We start from the raw sequence: 19278 nt of genomic DNA, 5'->3' as shown, positions 1-19278 counted from the left end.
CCCCACACCCCCAAAAGTCTCAGCCTGCACAGAAAGCCATCAAAGAGAACTCATAAAAACTGTGATGAGGGTCATCACAGCTCTCTGTAACTGGACTGGTTCTGGTGAGGTGCGTGCAGGGGGAAGATTCTGTTTTCTTTAAGGGGCTGGAGTTTGACTAGGCTTCAGTGGATATATGGCGAATACAAATGGGACTATTTTTTCCTTTTCTTTCTCTCTCTCTCTCTCTCTCTCTCTCTCTCTCTCTCTCTCTCTCTCTCCTCTCTGTGTGTGTGTGTGTGTGTGTGTGTGTGTGTGTGTGTGTGTAGGGTCACAAAGGTGGGAGATGGCCCTGGAAAGACTAGGGGTTTGGTGTGATCAAGGTGCATGATGTGAAATTCCTGAATAATCAATAAAAATATTTTTTAAAGCAGGAATTAGAGAGAGAGGGGGAATTAGAGAGACAGACAGACAGACAGACGGGGGGGGGGGTGGGGGGGCGGAGGGCGGGGATGTGGCTGTAGGCAAGCCCACAGGGCATTTGTTAATTAGTGTTTGATGAGGAGGGACCATCCCATCGTGAGTGAGGCCACTGGGAGAAACCCAGTAAGCAGAACTCCTCCATGGCTTCTGCATCAGCTCCTGCCTCCCAGTTCCTGCCCTGCTTGAGTTTCCATCCGCTGATGATGAACAGTGATGTGGAAGTATAAGTCCAAAAGACACTCTCCTCCAGTCTACAGTTGGCTATGGTGTTTCGTCCCAGCAATAGAATAAGTATATAAACCAGGTTGACAAATCAATTTTTTTTACTGACTTATGTAATAAAGGATTTCACTTCAGCGCAATTCTTTGGATTCTCTGGTTACTCTTCAGATTGTATTAAGCTTCCAAGTGTGTGGTGGTGGGAGACACAAAGGCCCTGGCATGCACGTGGAGGTCATAGGACAGCTTGCAGACGTTGGCTATCTTCGTCCATCATGTAGATCCTGGGGCTCAAACTCGGGCTGTCAGACACTGCGGCAGGCATCTTTTTTCTCTTAACCTGCTGTGTTATCTTGCTGCCTCTGGCTCCAGCTCAATACCTTTTAACACAGTTCTTCAGTATGTGTTTAATTTTGTCGTTGATTAAAGATGTAAAGGAACATGTTTATTTTAACAAAAAGAATTAAATCTTGGCTGAATACTTGGTACTGCAAAATTAAAGCATGATCTTCAGTGTTTTCTCAAGTTTATCCATATTTTGATTTTATAATCAGTGCTGAAGTCACCACTTCACATAAACACGTATTTCAAAGTAGCAGAAATATGTTGGGGGCCATTTCAGAAAGTGTTGATAAATTCTGTCCTACTCCCAGGCCAAAATTCATTTAACAATGTTTTATTAAACTGAAGTCAGCAATTCAAACAGCAATTTTTCAAATGAAAGTCCTAATACAATCCTGTCAAAGATGGATTTGATGCATGCTGAGGAGTGATGGTAGGAAAGACTAAAAGCCTTTGTTTTCTGTAATTGAATCAGTATGTTTACAAGGGCAGAAAATTTTACATGCACAGTGAAAGAAGGCAGTGTAGCTCATCACATGTAACAGGCCGGAGCTGAGAGGCTGCAAGCAGTGTTCCTTGCCTTGTGTGGCCAGCGTGTGGAGTGAGGAAGATACATGTGTGTTCAGGAAGAAGCCTGCCCTGAAATCTGTGTGATGCAAACAGCCGGGGTTGTGAAAGATGTCCTGGGCTTGCCACACATTTGCTTTCAAGTTAATTTTCAGTTATCTGATTTAGAAAACTGTCCATGGTCCCACGTGCCGTTGCCAGCCACAGTTGATGAAGCCGATCTCACTAGGATCCCATCGTAAACCCCTGACCTGCTCCCCACTTTCCACAGGGCACCGCATCCTTTGCCGGTGCCAACTTGTGCTGATACTGCAGGCCAAAGCCACATGTCCCCCCAGAAGGCCTCACAGCATTTTCAAGTAATGGTCCAACACCCAGTCCTAAAAACACCACCCATGCTGGGCGGTGGTGGCGCACGCCTTTAATCCCAGCACTTGGAAGGCAGAAGCAGGCAGATCTCTGAGTTTGAGGCCAGCCTGCTCTACAGAGTGAGTTTCAGGACAGCCAGGGCTACACAGAGAAACCCTGTCTCGAAACAAAACAAAACAAAAACAAAACAAAAAAACAAAAACAAAAAAAACCAAAACACCACCCCAAATGAATTCTTCCCAAGACTTTTAAAACCGTAATAAAGTCTTTTCCCCATTTTCAGTTTACTGCAGCTTTGGATACCCTTGGTATTATTATTTGGCTGTCATCATTGTATGTGTGATGTGTGCCACATGTGGAGGTTCAAGTGTGTTCTGGGGATTGAGCCTGGTTATCTGGCTTGAGCACCAGCACTTTACCTACCCTGAGGCTTCTCTCTGGACCCTTGATATTTTTTAGTATGACTTTTCATTCTAGACAGCGTTGTCAATTTAGTGTTAATGACATAAATTACTATGAAACTTCGGGATAATTTGACTAATACTGTTTCTCTGATCTGCAATCTAATGATTCCCGCTCCTTAACATTGTTTTGAGAAGAGAGACCTGTTTGCGTTCTGTTCTTCCTTTCTATACGGAAACCCACTGGGGACATGTGCATGAGTGGTGGCTTCCGGGACAGAATCGAATCGCTGCTTTGGGAGAACCCCATGGTAATCCGACTCTCGGCAGAGTGAGGCCTGTAGCTGAAGGTGTCTGGGACCGTTCCCCTGCGCATGCGCCCCTGATGGGTTTCTGGCCTTGGCCTGGGATACTTTTTGTTTCTGGGTGCTTTTTAATGGCGTCATCAGCGCAGGCCTGATCCCTCAAAGTCAGATTCCATCACCTCCAGCCTTTGCCGTGTGGCATAGACAGGAGGCCTCAGCTGCTATCGGACACACCACACACAGTGATTTTGTGTTCCCATAGCTAATGAACTTTTGTTCTCTTGAAACCTGGGCCAAATCCATAATCCATTCTTTCTCTGTCCGTCTGTGTTTCTCTCTCTCTCTCTCTCTCTCTCTCTCTCTCTCTCTCTCTCTCTCTCTCTCTCTCTCTCTCTCTCTCTCTCTCTCTCTCTCTCTTCTCTCTTTCTCTCTCTCTCTCCTGAACAGCATATTCTTTCCAGATTTTTCTGCTCTGACATGAGCTTTATTTATTAGTTAATAGCATAGCTGGAAAACGCCCGTTCTTTTAAATCTTTCAAACCCTAAGTGTGCCCACGGGTTCTAGCTATCAACCTCAAGCCTTCAGCAAAAGACCCGCCACTCTCCCGATGTCTGCGTCAGACTCGCTGCATGTGTTGAGTTAAAGTCGGGTTTTTAATCACTTTCACACTTCGGTGTTCATTCTCCCTTTGCCAGTGAAATCCAGCATTGATTGATGATTGATTGATTGATTGACTGATTGATATGTTACCAGGGCACACACAGCACCAGGGTTACGGTGGAGAAGAGAGAAGGTCCTCACCTTCAGAGACCCAGTGCCTTCATCCTTGTTTTTCATTCAGCAAACACGTTACTACTTAACAGGCTCGGTGATTACGTAGCAGAGTTCAGCAGACACTACGGAAGACTTTAAGAGATAGTCAGGCAGAGAAGAGGAATAAAAGTTTCAAAAACGGGGCTGGAGAGATGGCTCCTCCTTAAGAGCACTGGCCACTCTCCCAGAGGCCCTGAGTTCAATTCCCAGCACCCACTTGGCACCTCACAACTGTAGTCCAATGCCTTCTTACGTGTAGATATACATGCAGAAAAAAACCACACATACACATAAAATGCACACATCTTTAAAAATATTATTCAAAAATAGGCCTTGAGGTGCTGACTTATGGAATGAAGGCTCTTGCTGAGCAGGCGTGATGCGCTGAGGCCAGTCCCTGGGATCCACTCAAAAAGCTGGTGCAGTGGCTCTCATTTGTGATCCTAGCACTCCTAGTAAGAGACAGGAGGGAGCCGCAGGAGAAGTGCCCAGTGGCTTACAGGCCAGCCAGCCTAGAGTGAGTGAGGAAGAAGGAGAAAGAACAGGAGCGATGAAACGTGAAGGGGGTGATTGGGGGACAGGGGAGGGCAGAGGGCTTTGGGGAGGGGCATCCTGGATAGGGAAATCAAGAATACATTATCAAAGAAAAAAAAGAACAGGAGGGACAGCCTTGTCACAAGCTGGGAAGCATGACGGACTCCTGAAACAATGCCTTCTGACCTCTACATGCATACTTGGGACACCTCTGCCTACATTCTCATACTCATAAACCAGACACACACCATAGAAGCCACCACCTTTGTAAAAAATGACTAGAACCTGCGATTAGTATTTTGTTTTATGTATGTGTGTATATACAATATGTGTGTGTCTATACAGTATACTGTAGTACTGTATAATTATATATATATATAATATATATATATATCAGGGCAGCCTTGAATTTGACACCTTTTGCCTCCTGAAGGCTGAGATTACAGGTGCAATGCTATCAAGCTCAGATTGCATTTTCTTACGTGCTTTTATGCAAGGTTGCGATGGCAGATTGAGATACAGAACCACATGGTGAGCATAAAGGGCACGAGGTCCACATTCTGGCCAGAGCTTCTCTTTCCCATTAGAGAGCCCAGCAAAGCTTGATGTGAGCAGAAGACCGGAAGTAAGTCCAGCTTCTGCCCCCTTCCCCTTCGTCCCGACCCCCCTTCTTCCCTCTCACAGCCTTTTCCTCTTCCATTTCCCTGATGTCTCCTCTCCCTCTCTTCTCTCCATATTCTGGTTCCTTTTCATCTCCTTTCCTCTCCTCCCTGACTCTTCCATTTTCTCCCTTCTATTATTTTCTTCTATTATTTTCTCCTCTCCTAACCTCTCCAACTAGCAGATCTATAAAACTGCAGCAGGGACACAGAAAGCTAAAACTCCAATGGAAAATTATTGTTATGACCAAAGGACCTTGAATAAAGAGTCTTGGGACTCAGCAATGTGGGAGATTCCAGAGTTTCCTCTCGTCGTGCCTCTATATCCCCTAGAGGGAGGTCATCTGGAGTTTGAAAGCACAGAATAGGCCCAGAGGAGAATAGAAAATATTTGGAAAACTGATGGACGGCCCCTAGAGGTGACAATCTCTGTCCAGAGAAACAAACCACAGCCAGTTTTATGTCATAGCACCGATAGTCTCATAAGGTGCGGCTCAATTTTCCCAAGCTGTAATGAAGAATTACCTGATGAAACAAACAAAATGATGATCGTCAATACCAACCATGACCTGGTTCAGATGTTGACATTAGCCAAGAGTCTAAAGCATCTGCTATAACCATATCTGAAGTGAAGATGGGATTGCATGCCATTTTGTTTTGTGATACTGGGCCATGAAACTGGGTTTGTGAACCCAGGGCATCACACACGCCAGGCAGCTTCTCTACCGCTGAGCTACGCACACCCTCAGCCCTAGGAAATACACTTCACCAAAGAACAGAAAGCTGAAAAAGAGGAAGGTCAATATCCAGGACCGAACGGCACAGGCATAACCTGAGAAAGCACAGTTTAGAGGGTGGCTCAGTAGCAGGTGGGAATGGCAGAGAGACCCCAGGAAGAGGGCTACAGAATTTATCCAACTTTGAAGTGTAGAGGAAAAAAAAAAGGGAATTTAGTGGCTTTGGGGCAAAACCAGCAGGGCTTGCTTGTACATCAGTACAGAAATAGAGAGATAACTGAGCACAGACATGTTGTTTGAGAAGTGTCATGCTCAGAACTTAACAAACCCAGGAAAACATAAACGTGATTTAACCTCAACCAGGGGTTAACAGCTTGAACATTGCTAAGAAACCACAGAAGCAAGGGAAAAAGGGAGAGAGAAGAAAGCCAGGTCAAAATAACCAATTGCATAATATCAGAAAGGAAGGATCTGAAGCTTTTTCCTCAAAAGAAAAAGTTTATAAACAAAAGCACAAAGGCTATCCAATCCCTAGAAGGTGATTAAGTGTCCAGAAGGCACTTTGTGAGGTATGCCAAGAACTATAAATTAGATGCAGGCCATGGCACCCACTGCACACCTATGAGAAGAGCACACAGATGCCCCCAGACATGGCATCCACTGCACATGTATGAGAACAGCCAAGCATAGAACACTGCAGCCCTCAGCCTCGGCATGCACTGCACACCTGCAAGAACAGCCAGAACAGAACACTGACGCAAGGGATGCTATTGTGCAGCAACAGAAACACACACTCCTTCGTTGCTGATTGGAATATATTCTGAAATAGCCCTTGTGGAGGAGAGTCTGGTATTTTCTTGGGAAAGACAAGAACCACAGAGGCCACCATTTATGAATGGAGAGGAAGATGAGTAGGTGGGGAGTCGGAAGTTTGGCGCAGAGAGAAATTATTAGTTTATAAAACACTGATGATGTGCCTTGTGTCATTTTCTACTTGCCCAAACCTGTAGAGTGTCCAACACAAGCAGTGACCCTTAATTTAAACTATGGCTAGATTTTAATTAACATTTAAAAATATGTTAATATGTAACCAATGCACCCTACAATCTTACTACATTAAAAACAGAGGAAATGGATAGTGCTGGGACATTGTTTTTTTTTTTTTTTGTTCAATTTTTTTTCAATTTTTGTTCAATATTTTGCTCAATATTTTCTATAAGCCTAAAAGTGCTCAGATACTTGTTTTAGAAATCACTAATATCTCGAGTGTCTTTTGCTGCTCTCCTTTTACCCACCTTTAAACGAAATGTGCCAACCCCAGAACCTGATTTGGGGCTGTATCACCCTTCCTTTTCTCTGCTTAGTTCATTTCCTTTCTGTTGAAAATCACCACCAGCAGAGGTTGCTAGCAGGCAGGCATTGGACATGTTCTGAGGCCTTTCTGTGGGGTTCTGCTTCAGTTTCGACATGTCAGCACCACCAGAGAGCAGGTCAGGGTAGGATCTTACCCAAGGTCCTTACAGGAGGGTGCCATGAACACTCTCAATGCAGAAGACAGACTTCTGAATTCCCGGTAACTGGGTGAGCCCCTCATTTTCTAGGAGGTGTTGTGAGGGAGCTGAAGGTAATGTATTTCTTCACACCCCCACGGTGGCCCAACAAAAGAAGGAAAGAAGAGCACATTTGTTTCACTTCAGAACTGATGAGTGATAAGTTAGGCTTAACTTTGTGTTTTAGAAGGCAATTCCCAGGGGCATGAGGACATGGGCAAACATATTAACAGCTTGCTTACTTTGAAAATGTCTTTTTCAGAATATGTTTACATGGAGTATCTGTTTAACTGCACACACTTATGGAATCCTTTTAGTCCTAGGTTTGTTTTTATTATCTGAGGGGCGCTAGCGGCTGCTGTTGGGCTCCTTAGGCGTTCTGTCAAGCCCCCGTAATAACTTCTGAATGTGGTCTTGCTCTATTCCCAGAGGTTATCCAAGAAGGGAAGTAGAGAATGTTCTTTTAGAAAGCATGAAGTGGGAAAATGTCTAAAGCTATTTATAGCAGCACTCAGCCATGGAAACCCCAGACTTCGGGTCTATTTATAGTTAGTCTTTGGGTTAAAAGGGTGAAACCAGAAATCTTGAAATGCCGCTGCTTTTACCCCACAGTGAAGACTGATCAGCTGTCTCTCCATGGCTGTGATAACCAGAGACTCACTGGAGCAACTATGGAAGGGGCAACAAATTCATTGTAACTGAAAAACATAGGTTTGTTCTATTAAAAGAGCAACTTTCTCTGGTTACGGAATTGCCACTTGAATGTCTTAAGTTTGCAGGCTGCCTCTGAGTGGGAGACTGCCTGTGGCATGTGGGATTTCTAACGACAAGAGGGGATGGAACCGGGCTTATGAGATCCAGATACCAGCAGTGAGCTTCTGACACTGGCCCATCATCTGGATAAAAGGAAGGCTGGGAAAAAAGTACTCCAAACATTACTCTGTGTGTGGTGTGTGTGTGTGTGTGTGTGCTCTGTGCGTTGTGTATATGTGTGTTAATGGGTGTGTGTGGTATATACCTGTGTGCATGTGTGTGTGCTGTTATTGTGTATGTGTGGCATGTATGTGGCATGTGCCTGTGTATGCACATGTGTGTAAGGTGTGTAAGCCAGGTTGAGGTTGGGTGCTTCTTCAATTGCTTCATATATTGTCTTTGCAACAGAGTTTCATAGAGCCTTGCTCTCACAGACTCAGCTAGCCTGGGTGGCTCGTCTCCACCTGTCTTGTTCTGGGTTTTTAGACATTTGCTGTACCTGACTTTTTATGGAGATGGGGACTCTGCTCTGCACGCTTGGATGGCAAATATTTTACCAACAGAATTCTCTCTCCCAACCTCTCAAACAACAGAACAGCCTTTACATCTTCTTCTGAGGTCTCAACAGGTTTCCAGCCTTGCCCAGGCCAGACCAGCATGCCCCGCTGAGGCCTTGAACACAGAGCATGGGGTTTGTACAAACGCTATAACCAGTGGACCTGAGGAATTTGTGTGCTTGTTTCTTAATATGTCCCTGCTAGGGGCACAGAGACCAGGTTAAAGGTCACTGCTAGAGTACTTGACATTCCTGTGTAAGGTCGGTATTGAAATGAGGTGGGGGGATGTCTTGCCAGCCAGGATCAGAGGTTTCCTTGAGATATTAGCATACTAAGAATGAGTGCCGTTCTAAACAAAGGAAAACTCAAACGTCAAGAACAATGTGGACGTGGACGGAACAGAAAATCTTGAGATGAGTAAGAATGGGTGAGTACAGCCATGGGGACACAGCCAGATATCACAAGGACACAGCCAGACATCACGTTGCAGGTAACAGCTGGGATTTTACAAGTGTCCACTTATGACTATTACTTGTGCCAATCAAGTAGGCCTTTCACAATCTAGTCAGCTCCTTTCTGCATGGGTTGGACAGTAAGGTCAGACCCTGAGCATGCAAACACATCTTTCAGCTACAGCTCCCTTTTCTTCTGCCTGGGTTGGTGTCACATAAGAACATGTCAGCCTCCTCCTGTACCTGTCAGCCTCACACCCTTTTAGGCTGGGATAGCTTCTTTACTGTCTTCCTGAAAACCCCCAATAGCATCGGTCCTCCGTTTGTCTCCTAGTGACCTCAGTTACATGCTGTCTTATGTCGCCTCTGACGCCATTGCCCTTCCGTTATAAAGCACTTGTTTCCTGTGGCCACCCTGGTATGTTCCCAGCAGTCTTGCCTTGTCTTGTTGAAGCCACGTGGTTTCCGGGAAGCCAGAAGGAGCTGGTTTCCATTCCACAGCAGGAGCTGGAACAGAGCTGAGTATTTGGAGGCCCACAAGAACTATCTATTGACTGCACACAAAGGCAGAACAGTAGAATCCCAGTGTCTGTGATGCTCAGGTCACAACGCCATGGCATCTTCTTCAGAGAAACATGAAGTTCTCTGCTAAGGAATCTAGTGAGGGGTCCTCATGCCTGTGGCGGAAGGAGTCAGTTGCCGGGAAGGAAAGCTCTCTTGTGGGTTCTGGTGAATGACCTTGAGATAGAAGCCCAGCGTGCCTTGAGATCCTGGGGAAACTGAGGCTTTTATCAGATAGAGCCCAGTAATACCTTCAGGCTTCTAAGCAGGGCACGTGGATCTTGGCTTCTCATGTTTCCTTGAAAGTTGCACACTTTTGCAACAAGGTTTGACTGGCATGAAGATACCCTTTCACAACATCCCGCCCCGTTCCTCCTGAAGATCTTTACTAGAACTCTGGCAGGGTCAGAAGATGTACCCAGTGGAAATTCTAACTCATGGTTTTCTCCCTTTCCCTCCCTCCCAGTGCTCCTGCGCAAAGTCAAGGCCTGGCATATGCAAGAGGTGTGCAAGAAAAGATGTGGCCTGTTCAGGCTTTCTTTCTTTGTTTCTTTGTTTCTTCCTTTCTTCCTTCCTTCCTTCCTTTCTTCCTTCCTTCCTTCCTTCCTTCCTTCCTTCCTTCCTTCCTTCCTTCCTTCCTTTCTTTCTTTCTTTCTTTCTTTCTTTCTTTCTTTCTTTCTTTCTTTCTTTCTTTCTTTCTTTCTTTCTTTCTTTCTTTCTTTCTTTTTATTTGAGGCAGTTTTTATTTGAGGCAAGGAGAAGTCTGACCCAAAGGATCACGGTTCTAAGCACTCACATTTAAGAGTTAGTGGCAGGACTTGGGCTCTAAGTCTTGCTTCTCTTTGGTTGGAAAGGGTACTTGTGTTAAAAGTCCTCCAGGTGGGTAAGAAGAAAGACCAAGAAAGGCTGGAAGAAACACCTCAGCTCCTGGTACTGCCCTCCAGATTCTATGTCAGACTAACAAACTCTCACCATCTGGTTTGCAAGGTGTCACCCAGGGCAGAGGGACACAGCACTCAGGACACTTGCAAGGGCAGATAAGGCAGACAGAACAGGTATACATCCTTGGGGAGGAACATGGATCCGTCCGCTGAAGCTTCAGACTTCTGAGTGGAAGGGGTCATCCTCCTGTTTGACATAGCTCATCAAGACACACACCTCCAGTTCCTGTTGTAGCCGAGTAGAGTGGTCATGTCCTTGCTGCTCAGCTCAAAGTCAAAGTTCTCAGCATCGTGTGCTGGTGTCACAGACTTGGGGGGTCACTACCAAGTTCCTCTGAACCGGAGAACTGGATCAGCACCTGGGCTGCAGTTTTACTGTACGTGACTGCAATCGCCTTGATCCTGGGATCCTCCAGGAGAGACGGGTCTTCAGGCTTGGCCCAGGGCCTGTCAGGAGAACCCAGGGGACTGTATTCAGTTACGATGGTGCCTCTGCAGTGGCAGTACTCATTCAGATTCTCCTGAGTTAGGTATGGGTAGCGCTCGATCTAGTTAACCTCAGGCTTACATTTTAAGGCAGGTTTGTTCAAGATCCTCTCAATCTGAAGAGGGTTGAAGTTGGAGACACCAATTGCTTTTTACCAAACCTTCATCCACTAGTTGTTCCATAGCCGTCTAAGTGTCCACGAAATCTGGGTCGCTAGGAATCACGTTTCCTGATGCCTCCAGTGGGAAATAGTCGGGCCCAGGCTTGAAGCCCGTTGTCCAGTGACTAAGGTAGAGAGCCAGCTGCAGGCCGCTGAGTGTCTTCTGGCAGGCTTCACCACGCTCTTGTCGTGGACCGTGCACCACAGCTTGCTGACGGTGAAGAGATCCTGGCGCTCCACCATCCGGAGGGCCACTCCCACCTGCTTCCCATTCTGGTACACCTGGGCGCAGTCAGTGTGGCGTTACCCTATGTCAATAGCAACCTTCACAGTCTCAGTCACCTAGCTAGGAGGGGACTTCCAGGTGCCCAGGCCCAGGGTGGGTATCCTGGTGTCGCCGTTGACTTCCAGATGGCTAGCTGTGATTGCTGCACGTTACACACCTGGACTGGCAAATGTGCTGCCTTTTTTTTTTTTTTTAAATACAAAATCTCTCTGTATAAACCAGTATGTCCTTAACTCTCCATGCAGCCCAGGTTTTCTCTTAATTTATAATCCTCCTGCCTCCGCTTCTAAGTGTCACTATTATCACTATTATAATATTATTATATTATTATCACTGTGTCTAGCTAAATCCATGACCTTTCTCCCCAGCCTCCTTGTCTCATCTTACTACTTAGGAAGATAAAGCCAATCCCTCTCTCCATCTGTTTTCCCTCTAATCCAGGCTAGGCAGTGAGTCAGTCCTATTGGCCCTTGTATGTACCGGTGCTGGGATAAAGTACCAAGACCAAAACAACCTAAGGGGGAATTTACTTTGGCTTACGATTCCAGAAGATTAGATGTTCATGATTGCAGGGTAGTCAGGCAGCAGGGGCAGGAAGCTGAGAAGATCCGCTGTGGAGATAGACAAAGGTCTACCCCCTTCTTGTAGAGCACAAACAACACCAAAGTGCTGTTCCCCCTAGAGTACAACTTGAGGGACTAAAGAGTGTATTGGGCTTATTTACAGAGTGTGAGTGAGGGATTACTTACAGGATCGTGGGTGGTCCCAAAGCAGCCATGTTACCAGGAAGCCCCAGTGCAGATAATGATGGAGAGCCATGGGATGCAGAGAGGGACTTCTTCCTTCAGTTACCCTTCTACAGCCTGTACACACCAGCACCCAGGGAGCACGAAGCCATGTGTGACTGGGGCAGAATTTCACACAAATGCCCGGGAAGTGCAGAAGGGAATCTCAGATGAGGGTCCAAAACCTCCCTGCTCCTTTCTCAGACAATTGACAAGCCCAATCTTGGGGGGGGGGGTTCATGAGAGCGGGGTTCCAGCTATTCTGATGAAGCTGACATCTGTTAATCTAGGAGGATCCTCTTCTTGGTACAATGTATTTACTAAAGTGTTTCTGGTTGACCACATTAACCGTGGAATTCTGAGAACTCTGCTGGTCCTGTCTCTGGCCATGTCACTGAGCAGAAGCTTTATTAAGTGGGAATGTAATAAACACAGGGGCATGCTCCTTGCAGGCTGAGCTCCCACTGTGGGCCTGCACAGTTCCCCCACCGCACCCCCCTCTCTGTTCCTGCACCTCTGATTGTATTAGCACAATCCAATTTAGATGGGACGTGGAGTCCTTGACACAACTTTAACGTTTCCCAAGTCTACCCTCTATTACCATTTATTTGCCTCTATTCATGGCTTGGAAAAAGTTTTGTCCATTTCATTTAAAGTATGCAGCTATAGTGTTTAATTCATCTATTATGTTTGTCCCCAGGGGGCAGCTTATCTTGTTAGGCAGAGTAAGCATTTGTTACTTGTTAATTCTATGCAACCTCAAAGCTAGCATTTCATTTTGACCGAATCACATGGTAGAAAGTAAATGTATTGAATTGGGCTGAGTCTGCCTGGCTCCCTGTCTCCCTCCAAGTCTCTATTAGTTACTGAGGTTTAATTGTTGCCTGCTGGCAAGTTACTTCAGGAGGTATTTTGAAAAGGAAATTGCATTCTAGATGCAGGGACTGCTTGGGGCTGGAATAGTTTGGATTTGTAGGGGTATAGTTTTGGTGCCAAGGCATGTTCCCTCCTGCACATGCGTACTGTCACAGAGATATCCCTAGGGTGATGGGGAAGGGTGGGTGGCTGCAGCACAGTCTATACATTGGTTTCATTGAGGATGTGGCATTGAGGCAGGAGGCCAGATACTATGGAGTGGTGGGAACTGGTCTATGGAAAGCCTTTCGGAGGCATGTCTAGGAAGAACGTGGACTTTGGAATCACTCAGATGAATCAGAATTTCCCCACTATCTCTGAGAAGGGGATGATCTTTGGGTGAGTTACCAACCCAAATAGCAGACCTGTGTTTGTTCGAAACCTCTAGCTCTATGGGCTCAAGGAGGTGTTCAGGGAATGCCCTCATTATGGAGTCCCCAAATTCTTCCATCTGTGGTAATAATCTGAAAAGATCATCTGCCCTCAGGTGAACTATTGCCCCAGAACATTAATGAAGACGGCCAAGGAATGGAGCTCTGACCTGCGAACAGATCTGTACTCTCCCAGCCAGCCTAAACAGGGAAGAGCCCTGAGGCAGAATGTGGTGGGGCTGCAGCAGGGGAAGTGGGAAGAGGAGGCTTGCATAGAGTGGGCATGGTACCTGAGACACAAAGCTGGCTTCGCCATTCTTCCTGGATGGTTCTTTGAAGTTAGCAAAGCTAGTGTGGGGCCTAGCGTGGGAGGGAAGGAATGGCGTATCCTCTCCCTGATAGCTGGATGTTCCTGATCCACATGTTACCTTTCTTCCAAGGGGGGCGAAGAGTGAGTAAGGGTGAGCCGAAATCTGCTTTCCCCATCATTGATGCCCTTCGTACTCTATCTCCAGAACTGAGAGCTCACTGGATGACCAATACCACAGTCAGTCTGTAACCTTCACACACCGCCTTTAACTATACACATACATCCACGAGAATATCTAATCTGTAAACTGGGCACAGAAGAGATTAATGATAAACTAGAATAAGTATAACAAAATGCTGTAAGTCACATAATCTCAAATATATTTTGAAAACCTTTATGTGTGTCTGTGTGTGTGTGTACAGGTCAGAGAACAATTTTATCAAAAAAGTACTTGTTTTTATCTTACGTGTATGAGCTTTTGACTGCTTGTATTTAAGTGCGACATGTGAATGAATGCCTTGGTACCCATGGAAGCCAGAGAGGGTGGTGTCACATCCTCTGGAACCGAACTTACAGATAGTTGTAAGCTGCCATGTGGGTGCTGGGAACTAAACCTGGGTTCTCAACAAGAATAGGAAATGCTTTTGAGTCATCTCTCGAGCTTCCAGAGAACAATTGTGGGCAATTGGTTCTCTCCTCTCACCATGTGGGTCTCAGGAATGGAAAGGAGGGCAAGCTAGGCAGTAAGCGCCTTCACAAGGCATCACTGGCTCCTCCATTAGTGTATTTATATACTGTATTCCTCCTTCTTATGAGGATGTGAGATGGAGAAATATTTACACAAGGCAAATGATATATCATTAGGTTACCATACAAGGGTTCTTTAAACACACCACTATCACATCACAGGAGTCGATCTCATAATTGAGAGCTACTGGGTGATTGACAGGCAGGAGGTGTATACAACAAGGATACGCTGGTCCAAGAGCATAATTCTTGCCCTGGTTGGGGCAGCGTGGGATGATGGGAGATTTTTGTATACTGCTTAGAATGGTATGGGATTTAAATCTTGTTATTTCTAGAAATTTCCCCTAATATTTTTAGATCATGGCTGATGGTGGATAACTGAAACCAGTGAAAGCCAAGCCACGGGATCTCTGTGTTTCCTTTTTAGAACCACAGAGAACACTCTCGTGCCACTGACAGATGCTGCTGCTTGGGCACGGTATGAATATGAAGCTACAGGGAGACATAAATGCTTCCACTCAACTCTCTTTTACCCACTGATGTCTTGAAACTGAAAAAGAAGCCAACCTCTGGGGTGGTGTGCGGTCACTTACCACTGCCTTAGACGCCACAGAGATTAGCAAGTTGGGTGAGAATAGCTTACCGTGCTGGGACTGTATGAATACACAGAGAAGAGGCCAGGGGTTCAGACCAAAGCGCTTGTCGACTGGCTCTCAATGCAGCTCTGCAGCAGTGGTACAGCTACCCCCCCCCCCAAGTCCACTCCTGCAGCAGGCTCATCTTTCCCGTCTCTACCCCTAGTGACTAGAGCTCTGGAGTTGGGTGAGCTGAGACAGCCTGGGGGTCACAATGCCATCTTGACTGGTTGATTTGCCATATACAGTGGACACCCCAGTGCAAGATGCTTGGGCCCACTGCTACAAACATCCGCCCCCAAAGATCCCCTTCTTTGCCTCTGTGGAGGGCATTGGCTGGCACCTTCTTTGGAGGACGCTGTTTTGGTAACTAACCTCCCTAGCCCAGTTCTGGAGTGCCCTAGAGCTAGGGACTCAGCACAATTCAGATGTTTAGGATTACTGTATACCTCCTTGGAGGCGAGCAGAACAGGAATCTATGTCACTTCAGATCTAGCATGCCCAAAGCTACAAGAACTTCCTGGATATCATGGAGAAGACCTGAACTCAAAGCCTGTGCCTCCTTAGCAGACAGCCTTCTCGTCCACATCCTACTCACTGACCTCAGGCACCAGATCCTGAACCACTTTCCTCTTTCTTTGGGGAGCCCGATTCTTCCCCAGATCCATTACTTATGGGTTTTTCTTCTCTCTACAGTCACTATGGCTGATTCCATTTCTTAGTCCTCCCTCCTGCTCCCCAAACCATATCACTCTAGCTCCATCGAAAATAGGAACGGCCTTGAGATTGGGAGCACTAAACTAAACATGGAATATTGTCATGGAAATTTGAACCCAGGGTAGATGGTGAGTGGTGGAGAAGGTGGAAATAAATATCAGTCCCTCACAATCTTCAGGGCTCTAGCACCAGTGGGCTGTCCTGTATGGGTCATGGGTCCTCCTCTTCCAATACATGAGCATCTGACCCTCTGGGCTCCTTCATCGCCCTGAGGACAGGCTGGCCTACAAGCCAGCCAGCTACCCTGTTCCCTGGCCTCTTCCTTTTCCTGGACCCTCTACAGGTTACAGCAGTGCTGCATAGTTAAGGCATGCTTCCTGGGCGGGGGGGGGAGGCCTTGAGGCCTCCTCCCCTCCACACAGTATCCACCCTGTGGAGCTGGGCTGCTCAGTCTCATACCCTTGCTTTGGCCAGGGGCTGGCTTGGGACAAAGTCTCAGGGATTTAAAGTCTAGGTGAATTGCTGAGTACCCTGTGGTCTAGGTCTGCTCTGAAAACGTTTGAAAACATGGATAATCTACTGCATTCTTTACTATATCTCAATTATACTATAGACAATAAGTTATATAACGGTCAGTTCAGTTCAGAAAGCAAATACCAGTTCTGATAGGGTTCTTGTAGACTTCCAAATGCCTGCCTCCTAAACTCATATAGCACACTATAATTTGGGGACCAATGGCATTTTTTTTAACTAGCGAGATGTGAGTTGGTTTGTTTGTTGTTTTCTTTTCCAGATTGCTCTACTCAGAGAGTCTAGAGGTGGTCTGTCAGCAACTGTAGCATCCAGCCCGCCAGAAGATTCCAACATTCATGGGGACGCCTTGTGGCTGTTCACTGGAGCCAGAGAAATAGGAACCTCTTGTGAAGCTCACTGTCCAGGAGGTAAAAACAAGTTGTTTGCCAAAATTAGAGCAGAGAAAGGGCTGAAGGGAACACGCACACACATGCGCTGCAGTAGGAAGAATTATCTTTTTTTTTTCTCCAACTGAGACTATCAAAACACCAGCCACGTGCTCTTCCTTGCAGTCCAACATCATCCTGTGCCCGCAGGGAAAACCTCACAGCATCTCACGTCTTTCCTTGCTTCAGGGCCACATTGAATATTCGTTGATCTGCTTTTGTGTATCCTTCATTTATCTTTATAAAGTTTGAAGATATATGCCTTATTTCTTTATATTCCTTTACATCTACTGTTAGCATTCTGTCTGAACTCTACTGCACAGTTGCCTGGCAACAGTCAGGTAGGCCTGGGCCCACTGTAAAAGGGGCTGTTTGCCCCTCCCCCCTCTTACTCCTGTTTCCAGTTAGCTTCTATCTTGCCCTCTTGGAATCTTCTCTCACCCTTTTCCTTCTTCCCTCTTGCCACGTGGTTATGGCCGGCCTCTGCTTCTTTACTCTCTCCTTCTCTCTGCCTTTCTCTGCCTCTACTATCCTCTTAACCCCTCTCCCCATGCCCTGAATAAACTATATACTATGTACTATACACTATATACTATATATACCATACAGTCGTGTGGCTGGTCCCTCAGTGGGAAGGGTTGCCTTGGCATGGGCTCCCTGAGGCACCCCTTTTCCCCCACACCTCACCACACCCCCATAGAACATATTCTTATACCCCTTTATCTTTTTATAATCTCAACATCTACTTCATAGTCTGAAGTTATACATGGTGCTGAGATGTCTTAAAACAGACAATGTGGAGACAGGGGGATCCCCCAGGGGCTTGCAGGACAGTCACACTGGCTAATCGGTGAGCTCCACATTCAGGTCTCAGAAAATAAGGCGGAGAGGAATCGAGGGAGACACCCAAGATCAATGCCTGGCTTCCATATGCACGGGTATACACGTGCATGCTCATAGATGCATGCACATATATGGCTGCAAGGGCACGCATATATGTATACACAAAGAAAAAAGTTAATGGTTATCTTTCACTTATCTGAAAATGTCTTTTTCACCTCATGTTTAGAAGTGACTAACATTAGATTTACAATTCCAGATCTATGAATATATACTGTCTAGTACATTGAAGGGATCCATTCTCTCTCTGTTCACGTTATTAGAGGAATACATCAGCCTAATTCTGGTGTTTTTTCACTTTGTCTTTGATGATATGTAATATGACTAAAAGACAGCTATATGTGAGTTCACTTTTTACTATCTTGCTTGGCATAATGTAGCCATTTCTCGATTCTAGGAAGATGTGTCCTTATTTGGGTGATATTTTAAATATTCTTCAGGATCATTGCTGCTTCTCTGGGTTTCCTGGAAAGCGGTGCTGAGATCTTATTCAGATTCAAGACCTTGGTCAAGACTCTTAGAGGTATGCTGCCTGATTCTTTTCTTTTGTTGGGATTTAGGCTGCCATTGGTACTGGGCCTCCCCCACCCGCTGTGGGTGACTGAACCTTGGTTCTTGCAAATGCTAGGCAGGTGCACTACCAAGAAACATTATTGAAGGAGCTGGAAAATATTACAGTATCATGAAGCACAAGATGCTTCGCCTCACCTGGAAGGAGCCTCTCAGCAGGTCTGTGAACTTTTTAGCTATCACCCAGCAGTCTGTGATGGCTTTCTGTCTGTTGTGACATGTTCCAAACTTACCTTAACTCTTAGCAAGTGGAGGTGGGAATGGGGTGGGTGGAGGAACATCCTTATAGAAGCAGGGGGAAGGAGAATGGGATAGGGGGTTTCTGGGAGGGTGGCAAACCCAGAAAGGGGTTAACATTTGAAATGTAAATAAATAAAATATCCAATTTAAAAAAAAATTTAAAAAAAGACAGAAGTCTTGCTTTTGTTTTATTTAGAAATAGTGCTTTAGAACTACAACTTGGGCACTGAGGAACATTCAGTGTGTGGACAAAGCTAGGAATTACATGTGTTTCTTGTTATATATATATATATATATGTGGAACAGTTTATACATACGCTGTAAATGTGTCATGAGTTTGGTTCAAATCAGAGTTTATAAAACTTGTCTTCTTCATCATATTGGGACCTCTTTCCCCCACACTTGAGATTCCAATTCTCAGAGACAGGAGATAACGGAGAATTTCCTTGACTGCTGTGTGTGCATATTCCACAATGCGGGATGCTAAGGACAATCACACCAGCTTTGCCACTGTTGTGAACTCTGAAGATGTTTTATTGCTGTGCACATTCCTGAGTCTTCCTTCCTCTTCCCTCCAGTTTGGACTCTTCCTCCGAGACCCGTGGCAACAACAGTCCTGTGTCCTGGCATTCAGTTAGGAGTTTGCCATGTCCTATTTGCTTAAAGATTAGCTTTTAAATATAAAATTTTAGGTTTTGAGTTCTTTGAAAGATCTTAAATAACATTATTTCACTTTCTTACGTTATGCATCATTACAAAACATTTTAGTTCTTATATGCCACATGCTTCTTACTATATAATGAATGTCTATTAACTGTCCATATACACGCATGCGTTCATAATGTTATACATCTAAATCAAATCCAGACACTGACCTTGATGGATTCTGGAAACAGGGACTTTAAGGTGGGATTAGGGACATAGGAATCCTAGTCCATTATGACTGTTGACACCAGGCTTTCACATACAGGGA

The 19278-nt window shown here is 45.7% G+C and overlaps 1 pseudogene; it reads right to left on the bottom strand.

Moving 5' to 3' along the window:
* Window positions 1–10380: 10380 nt before the first annotated feature.
* On the bottom strand, window positions 10381–13713 carry LOC127668964 (aldo-keto reductase family 1 member B1-like; annotated as a pseudogene).
* Window positions 13714–19278: the final 5565 nt, after the last annotated feature.

Source organism: Apodemus sylvaticus, chromosome 18 (genome assembly GCF_947179515.1).
Source record: "Apodemus sylvaticus chromosome 18, mApoSyl1.1, whole genome shotgun sequence".
Lineage (NCBI taxonomy): Eukaryota > Metazoa > Chordata > Mammalia > Rodentia > Muridae > Apodemus > Apodemus sylvaticus.
Note: the sequence above shows the minus strand (reverse complement) of the source record. Positions and strands in the feature narration are given on the sequence as shown.